The sequence below is a fragment of the Neovison vison genome, chromosome 6 (genome assembly GCF_020171115.1).
Source record: "Neovison vison isolate M4711 chromosome 6, ASM_NN_V1, whole genome shotgun sequence".
Taxonomy (NCBI): domain Eukaryota; kingdom Metazoa; phylum Chordata; class Mammalia; order Carnivora; family Mustelidae; genus Neogale; species Neogale vison.
The window spans coordinates 171,800,043-171,810,030 of record NC_058096.1 but is presented as its reverse complement, the minus strand read 5'-3'; positions in this window follow the sequence as shown (position 1 = coordinate 171,810,030).

Sequence of the window (9,988 nt, the reverse complement as noted above, 5' to 3'; positions counted from 1 at the left end):
CTGCTGCTTTGGTCCCGGTCTCCCATTCCAGGGGACTCAGCCCAGATAAAGATGGACAAGCACTTGGTCTCAGGCTATGAGGATCCCACCCCCTTGAATTTAACTTGCACTTTCAGATTGGGCACCTCCTTAAATTGGGGCTCCCAATCCCACCAGAAACTTCTAAAAAAAAATCCAGTTTCCCAGGTCCCATCTCTGAATTGCCAGTTCAGTCTCTCCAAGGGAATTCTGGATTCTTAGTAAGTTTTCCTCTGGGAACCATTGTTCTAGAATAGAGAGCTGATGAGCCCGAGCATAGGACAGAGGGAAAAGATGGAGGTCCTGGAAGCAGAAAGCCCTGGGCTTAAATCCCAGCAAACCTACTGTGTGACCCTGGGTAAGTCACTGAACCTCTCTGAGCTCCCTTTCCTCACCTATAGTGGAGAAATTGAACATAATTCCAGTCCCTCCACCCCTCGCAAGGATTCTTTCCAAGATACGTCAAGTTTCTGGCACCTAGTAGGTGCTTAATTAATATCAACAGCTTTCACAGTTGTCTTTGAGGTATGTCCTTTTCATGGATGTTTAGACAGAAACTGCCGGCTTGTGCTGACTCTCCAAATGATCCCCAGGGCCCGCCAAGCTGGCCCCTTGTTCCTGCTCAGACGGGCATGCTGAAATCTCTCCGGCAGGTCTCCTTGACGCTGAGGGTGCCAGGCACGTGCTTTCCCCAGCAAAGGCAAAGAGGAAAAGATCTTTCTAGTGTCCCCAGTTGCCCTGTGGATGGGGGACAACTCCACTCACCCAATCCGGATGGGCAGAGAAGGAGGGGCCTGAGGAAGGCTTAGAGAGAGGAAACAAGTCCCAAAGTGGGTCAGCGCGGCCCTGGACACTAACCCATTTCCATTCCCTCCTGCCCACAGGCCCGCCGGCCACGGGACTGTCATCTTGCATTCACTCCTCTCTTGCCGGAGACTTTGACCCCATTTTCTACCTCTTGGCAGCGCAGAGGGAGAGAGCTTTGAACAACCTGAGCACAGATCATGGGAGCTGTGGGGAGGGCTCTATGGTTCACGCTGGATGTTCTAGGAGGATTTGTCACCCACATATCCTGACTTTACTTGGAGTGGGGATTATGGGGTGATCTGGGAGGACTGTGGCAATCAAAATAATACAGGCTTTAGGGCAGCCAGATGTGGGTTCTAAACCCTACTTCCAAACTGTGTGGTTTTGTGCAATTGGCTTCGTTCCTTCTGAACCTGTTTCTTCATGCACACAATGGGCTGTCACAAAGGTTCGATGAGAAGGTATCTACCAAAATCCTTTCTGGGGCCTTGCTCAGAGGAATGCTCCACCAATGAGACGAGCAATGCCTACTGTAGCGTAGCAGAGGCTGAGAGGCCAGGCCTGGGAGTCAGCCAGCCCCGGGCTGGAATCCTTGCCCTGTTGCTCCTTGTGGTGTGATTTGGGATAACTGGCTTCATTTTTCCCAGCCTCCATTTCTTTATCTGTAAAATGGAGATGCTCACCTCCCAGGCCCAAGGGGATCCCACACAATGATGTTTGTAACAAAGCCTCCTTGTGCAGAGGAAAAAGCATTCTCAGCCAGTGATAGTCATTCATAGTGATAATTGGGGCTTGGATGTGAATCCCCAGGCCCCAGAGACAGAGCTTATTGACCATTGGGTGACCAGGGGTGCACGGTCCCAATGTGGAGTGTGGCCCTACTCTGTCCTCTGTAACCTTGAGTGGGGAACCTGATTTAGTCCAATCCCTTTGCTCTCCAGAGGGTCCTGAGGATGGTGACGGACCCCAAGGTCCCCAGCCAGGGAGGGAGTCAGGTGCCCCAGTATACCATGTGGCCTCTGCATCATATCTGCACTCTTAATGAGCCTTGAGTCCCTTCCGTGTGAGCAGAGGGGAGCAGGCCATGAGCTTCCAAGCAGCCACACATCCAGAAGCCATCGGCTGGCACCTGCGGCTTGGCTGGCTTCCCAGCTATCAGTGACCTAGTAACGCGATGCCACAGCTGCTGGAAACCAAGCTGTAGAGGCCACTTGACCTAGGTGCCTATCTCTCAGCAGTTCTCATGCCTGCATCTCCAGGATGTGAGACAAGGATCTGCTGAGACCCAGGCCCAAATGGGCAGCCAGAGGCAGAAGAGCCGACAAGAGACCTGCTCCTGCAAGAGACACCCCTAGGCTATGAGGGTCAGGGGGTCCCATTCCCTGGGGTGCTGGGGATGCATTTCACCCAAAAACCCTCCCTGGGAGTGACCTGAGCCACCCGCTGGCCACATGCTGCTGAGACAGAAATCTCTCAGAATTCCTCCTGGGACACTGGGCCACTTGGAATCTGGAGTATCGTAGGAAAGGAACTAGAGACTCAGACTTTGGACCCAGGTTTGTATCCAACCATGACACCTCACTAGCTGTGCCTCCATTTTTTTCTACTGTAAAATGGAAACAATAATACTGATCCAAGGGATGGGGGGATGTTGAGAGGTTTAAATGGGTTCGTATATGTGAAGTGAGGAGAACAGGACACATAGCAAAGGTCTAATTAATTAATTATTTGAAGGAGTGAGAGAGCGAGCGCGCACAAGCGGGTGGAGGGCCAGAGGGAGAGAGAGAGAGGCAGACTCCCTGCTGAGCAGGAGCCCAAAGCACGAGGCTCAACCCCAGGACTCTGGGATCGTAACCTAAGCTGAAGGCAGGCGCTTAGCCAACAGGTGACACCCTAGCAGAAGTTTACTAAGTGTCATATAGTATTATTATTCAGAGTGAGCAATCCTGCTAGTGGCAGGGGTACAGACAGGTGAATTGTCAAGGAGTTACCCAAAGGAAGCCAGTATACATAGCAGGTACATTTGGTGTCCAGAATACATCTGACTCCTCTGCCTTTGACTCCCATGCTCTTGACCCCTCTGATATCCACCATGGCTGTCCTCACAATCTCCTTCTCACTTTGTTCAAGGACATGCCAGAGCCTTTGCCTAAATGTGAGGTTGCCCAATGGAGATCATTGGCACCTCATGGACGTGCAGCTCGGAAGTACAGGGAAGTCAATACCCCTGTCGAGCAATCCTTGATAAATGGGGGCCCAGACCTGATGGACAACTGGGAGGACTTCTGTATACTCCACAGAAGATCCTAATGGATTTGAGCTGCTGTTGCCACAATGGCAACCCAGATCACACAACCCTGCATTGGTGTCTCCTTTCTGGCCTCCCTACCCTCACCCCCACTTCTATGTCCTACATTGCCTTTCACACAAACCACCTCAAGGAAATCCTGGTCTCAAATTCAGAGTTCAGGGGAATCTGAGCCTAGCTTAGGAGCATGGGTTCTCCCTGACTCTTCCCTCTACACACAGTGTGACCTTGCATAGGGCCATGTCCTTTCTGGGTTTTGGTCTTTGTCCACTCCATGGGGGGTTAGGTCTTTGTGACTGTGACATGTAGCCCTGGAGGGAATTCTGGGTGTTCTCTGGGAGACCTCACCCTCCCCTTATTCCTCTCCTCCCTGCAAGCCTTGGGGTCTGTCCTTCCCCCAACCTCAGGTTAAATCCCTCCCCTATCTGCTGTGGAATTCTCCCAGCACCTGCCCTCTGTCTCACCCAGCAATGTGTGTGATGGCTCAGGGGCAAATGTCTGTCCATACGCAGGGTCACATGCACGTGTTCACGCACACATACGTGTGTGTTTAAGTCCTGCACCCGCATGAACACCACATGTGCAAGTGCACGTGTGGGGATATGCAAGTCCACTGTGCATGTGCACGCATATATGTGCACACTTTCTCAACATCCACATTGCAGCCTAGGAGACCTCATGAAGAGGAGGCTCAAGATACCCACAGCCTGAGCCAGAGCCCCACAGGTCATCTGCCTGTAATTCAGACCAGTCAGCCCAGGGAGAGCAAGGAGGCATGAAGCAGCAGAGACTCTGGGAAGGGGGGGTCGATTAAAGAGGAAGAAGGAAGAAATAAACTTAGTTAGTGGTACCAGGTGCCTCACAGATGTCATCCCCTTTTAACCCCATAACTGTGGGGTAGGGATTATAAACTCACTTTACAGACTATGTAAAGTGGCAAAGGAGAGGAGACGCATAGAGGCTCTCAAGTTCAGATCCTAGATTCAGCACTAAGAAGCTTTGGGAAAGAACCTTGATGTCTTTGAGTCTCAGTATCCTCATCTGTAAAATGGGGCTAATGATTCCTACCTCTCAAGATTCTAGTGGATGTTAGGGGGAAAAGAAATGACATGCAAAGTGCTTTTAGCTTAGTACCTAGCATAGAGAAAGTGGTTATAAATGAGGGTTGTGATTATAACTAGGATGACATAGATAGGGTTCAGAGACTATGGTCCAGACTTTCATCCTTTGCTCAAGATCCTCTTCTCCCTCCTAACAGGCCCTTTGGTGGTACTGGTCAGCCCCTTGCCCTTAGCTCCTTATGGTAGAAGATAGCTTTCATGAAGGCATCATCCTCACCCCACCAAATGCACCCACTACTCAAAAGCAGAGTCTTGGAGAAGGCAGTGAAGGTCATGAGAACCCCCCTCCCAACTTCTCAGAGACAAAAATAAAGTGTGGAACTGTCAGAACCATTATGGAACTGTCAAAGGTATATGAAATCACTCCCGTGAATTATTAATAAGTCACGGGCCTAATTATTCAGTGACAGTATAAAAAGAGAGAAAATGTTTATCAAGAGATAAAGAATTCAAAAAACCAAAGAAAAGATGTGAGCTATGAGAATAGTTGGCCATGAGTTTCCAGAGCCAGGAGCCGGGAGTTAGGAGAAACCAAGAGCGATAGAACATAGTGTTTCAGGACCATGGAAAGCAGCATGGATGGGAGAAAGGGGAACTCCTGCCACCATGCCTCCTCTGACCCAGGCCAACAGCCCCAGCTGTCTGGATCTCCACTCCTATGCCTTTTGCTCCAACTGCAATTGCCTTTGCCTAGACCACATTTGGAGCTGGCTACCCCGCTGGCTGTGACCTCACCTCCCTAGATTCCCGCTCACTGTAGAAGCCATGGAGCCTAGTGCCCCCTTCATGGCAGGAGAGGCTGGGGGTGCAGCCTGAGGATAATAATCTTTCTCTGAGCAACTCGAAGTAACTAATCAGCTCCATGATGTTGGCAGCTGTGACTGCTAATGGAGTTAGAAACTGTCAAACTGAAGGTAATAATTGTCTCCTTAAGAAAAAAAATAGTTAATTAGCATAATCAGGGCATAAATGGGCCAATATTCCTAACCCAAAGTGGGAGGTGAATATGAATTGTGGTGCCTTCAGGGACTCCACGAGAGATATCGACACCAGCCAGGAGTTGGGGTCACCAGTTTAGAAGGAGAAGAGGGCAGGAAATGTGTGTGTGTTTGGGGCTCTTGCTGTGTGAGTTGTCCACAGGAGATGTTATTTTATGTAAAAATGCACCCTTGTTTTCAAGGCATCAATGCTCATTTGGCATTTTTCCAATCCATCCTTTGATGTGTATTTACTGAGCACCTGCTGGGAAGGCAGCCAGGATTCATTTCTGGGGAAAAAAAAAAAAAAGGAAAGAAAATTTAAGTTCACAGACAGTGCTTCCCATCCTCCAAGCCCCTCATCCCCTTTTCCATTCTCAGAGAGATTTGCTATCTGTTGTGGGTAAGGTGAGAGCTCACGCTAAGTTACATGTGTCTAGTAAGTCGTCCTAGGAGGCTCCGGGAATTGAAAAAAATCATCTCTATGTCTCTCAAGGTCTTCTCTCAAATCATGGCAGGTAATGGCTCCCTGCGCTATGTGCCCTTCAGACGAGAATGAATAGGGAGAGTGGAGACAAGCATGACACCGTCCTCATAAAGCAAACACTTACACAGTACTTCCTGTGTGCTGGGCACTAAGACTATACATACATTCATTTAATCCTCCTCACAACACTATGAAATGGATACTATTATCATCCCTATTTTATGGAAACTAAGGCACGAAATGGTTAAAGGACTTCCCAAAAGTCACTGTGCCAGTGAGTTCCAGAGCCAGGATTTGCATGTAGCCTAACTCCAGCGTTAGGCTGAAATTTCAGTCTAAAAAGGGGGGGGGGGGATATGCTCAATGCAACCAAACATCCATAAGAAAGGATGAGGATAGCAGAAGGGAAACAGCTTATACTGAGCACCTAGTTCTTGGGAGGCCCTGAGCTGGATACTAAGGCCCCAAGGGAACTGAGCCATCCTCCCTATAACCAAGGCACTCGCAGGATGAAGCTGAGAGTGACTGACACGCACAGCACTGGGCTCTTGCACAGTCACTCCAAGGGCTCTGCATTCAAATCCTGGCCTTTCACTTCCCAGATAGGTGCCCTTGGGGAATGATCTGCATTTGAGTTTCCCCCTGGTGCTCATCTTGAAACAAGGTTTTAAGTTTAAATAGTTTAGTTGAGAGGTGAATGAATATAGGAAGCATCAACAGTGAAGGGAGACAATGTATTAGTTACCTATTGTCATCACAAATTACCCCAACACTTAACAGTATAAAACAAGGAATGCTTATTATCTAACAGTTGCTGAGGGTCGGGAATCTGGAGGAAGTTTAATGTGGCAGTTCTGGCCCAGAGCCTGGTGTGAGGTTTCAGTCAAGCCGTCAGCCAGGGCTGTAATCATTTGGAGACTCAACCGAGGCTGAAGGGTTCACTCCCAAGTTGGATCTCATGGTTTTTGTCAGATCTGGATTCCTGACTGGCTACTGGCTGGGGGCTTTAGTTCCTTATAATGTAGACCTCTCCCCAGGACTGCCCATGATGTGGAAACACGCTTTTCCCAGAGCAAGCACGGGGGGGGGGGTGGGGAGCGGGGGGCTGGGTGGAGAGATCCAGAGAGATCTTAGCCAACAGTGTCTTAACCAACCTAATCTCAGGCACAACATCACTTTTTTCTTTTTGTATTGGCCCCACAGACTGGCCACTGTGGACAGCTAAGAGCTTAACCCCACCAGGGGACCCTGGAGAAGAATGTAGAACATTCCTCAGCGTCATCTCAACCAGAGCACAAGGACTCTCGTCTGTCATCGGCTGAGATCTGTTTCTCTGGCACTGAATCCATCATTTTTCGCTTGCTCTGTGGGTTGGGCAAGCATGATGGGGGATGATGGTCCGGTAGAATCTACTGCAGTAGTGACTTTCTCTTGCTTGAGATTCCTTAGGCGAGGGTGATAAGAGAGCTTGGATGACACAGTGACTGTGCACTGCTGGGGTCTGGCAAACGGTAAGTGTTGAATAAAGCATATGATGTGGCCAAAGGGGTCATTCTGATGGATGGTTGTAAGGATGAAGGAGATGATGTCAACACCACTCTAGTGAAGTCCTGGTTTCCTGACTCCCATTCGTGTGCTCTTTCCAGCTCAGTACATCATTTCCCAAACTCCAGACAATAACACTTCGGGTCTCAGTGCTCTGCAGCTTCGAGGAGCCCAGAGACAAACTGCAGGTGGGAGTAGATGATTTCAAAAGTTCCTACCTACCTCAGCATCCATGACAAGCACAGGAGTCAAGGGATCCCCACCTGGGATCACCGTGGATAGCTCCCAAAGGCGTGGTCCTGGCACAACCCCACCTTTCCTGGTTTGATCCCCAACTTGTTAGCAATGTCTCCAAAGTAGTAATATGTCTTAAGGCCCTCCTGTGTGTCATTAAAGTAATTTGTCTGAACACAGCTACACAGGGGCAGAGCCAGGACTTAAAGACCAGGTCTTGGATGAGGTGTCATTTCTCTCTGCCTCAGGTTCCTCATGTATAACAAGGGAGTGAGGTTGGCTTGTCATGGGCATACAAAATGGTTTAATTATCTTTTGTCACTGTTCTGAAATTCTCATTATATTCTTTTAAGATTTTATTTATTTATTTGAGAAAGAGACAGAGAGAGCACAAGTGGGGTGGGTGGGGCAGAGGGAGAGGGAGGAGCAGACTCCAGCTGAGTAGGAAACCTGGGGCAAGGTGGCACTTGACTCCACGCCCTGAGCCGAAAGTAGACACTTAACTGACTGAGCCCTCCAGGTGTCCCGCTTAATAGTTTTTTCACAAGGATATTGGCATTTTCATTTTTGCATTAGGTTCTGAATATCACTGAGCCAGTCCTGCCTGGGAATGATCATCATCTATTCCCCACTCCAGGTCCACTCTCCAACTTTCTCCACCCTGCCCAGTGGCCCAGGAGGCTGGACTATGAGGACTATACCGTCAGGCTCCCAGGTCTTCTGACACACCGTTGTATTCCACCAACAGGGGGCACTGGTGGGAGATGAGAAGGCCAGGAAAGCAGCGTACTCATGTCCAAGGGCAGGCTACCCATCCCCCAGTGGGGTGTTTTCCTTGGGCTCCCTCCTTCTTGGGTCATTTCAGATTGACTACATTCTCCTGTTGGAGCCAGAACGCCTGCCAGGCAGCCCTGCTGGGGTTATCTCCATTCTTACCAGGTTCTAGTAACATCTCCTTCCCTTGATCCACATAGGCCCATGGTTGCTGACCTCAGGTGCTTCATTTTCTTTTGTTGGTTTCCTTGGACCTATTGCTAAGCTCTCCAACATTTCTCCATGTGTGTGCACCTTCTCTTTCACAACAGGACCAGCCTGTCACATTGTCACATGGGACTGCTGGGAAGGCTAAGAAGAACCCCACCCCTGGCTCACTGGGTATGGCTGCAGGTACACAGTAAGCACTGAGTAAAAGTTCACTGTTGTCACTATTGATTATGTAGCTCCAAAGGCCAAAAGCTTTTTATCATCCTGCTTGGCACAACCCTCCCCAAACGCACACAAATCTGCATATACATACATACCACTCCACTGAAAACAGTTTATTTGGTGGAAAATAGACAACCAGAGAGTGCTCTCTAGAAGTTTCTGGCTCTGGGAATGAACCTTGATGTAAATCGCTCCAAGGACCTCTTGCTTCCAGCCCATGGGCTCTAGGGTAGTCTCTGAACCTCATCTTCCTCTCTTTCCCCCTATTCCCTCTAAGACAGCCAGCTGACCAGCTCGTCTGTGGAGTCTTCCCTACCCTGCCCTACCCCCCACTCACCCAAAGCTTGGATCTCTGCAGTCTTGAAGCCTCCTCTACAACACGTAAGCTCTGCATGAAAAGACAGAAGCCAGGACTTGGTTCTCTCTCTATTTGGATGAACCAATCACCTCTCAGCATTATTGCCCCTTTCCGAGGTGGTGGAAGGGCTCAGTCAGTTAAGTGTCTGCTTTCGGCTCAGGGCGTGGAGTCAAGCGCCACCTTAGCTGGGAGAACTTACAAGACCAGAAGGTATAAAAAGACTTCTACATGGTGGCCAAGACAGTGCGAGCACCACCAGCCAAGGATGCCAACTGATCACTGCTATTTCCCAGAGCAGTGTTAGGAACCCTCAGAGGGCGTGCTCAGCTCCCTTCACCAGGGCCCACATCCACCAGACTCCCAACAACATAGATCCCCAAAACCTGGAGCCACCACAGCCATGAGATGGCCCTGTTGTCCCAGAGCTATATATGCCTTGTTCTCCACTGCATCATTGGATCCTGATACATGGGGTGGGGGTTCCATAAATGTACGTTGTGTGAGTGAATGAATGAGTGAATGAACACTTGAGTCCATAAGCTGGTACAAGAGCCAGATGAACTTTTTCTGTATTTTAGAACCAACCTATTTCAGACAAGATCTTCCTTCATGTAAGGCCTGAGGATGCCTTGGAAGAATCCCCGCAGAAGGCATTTTCCTCCTTGTAGCCTTTTGACTCAACCAAATATATACTCCCCTGGCCCGTGGCAATTCTAGTTTGAGGGAAGAAATCCTCAACTACTTTAAGTTGTTCTCCCTCTCTCATGCAGCCCCATTCCTGACCAGGAACCCTATTGTGAGGGCAGGTGGAATTTCAAAGGAGAACTCCAAGGGCACTTCTGAGAAAACCACAGAGACAACTTTTGGGATGGAGAGTCTTGGCTGGGCTGGCAAAGAAAAGATGGCAGATGTTCCCCCATGGAGACC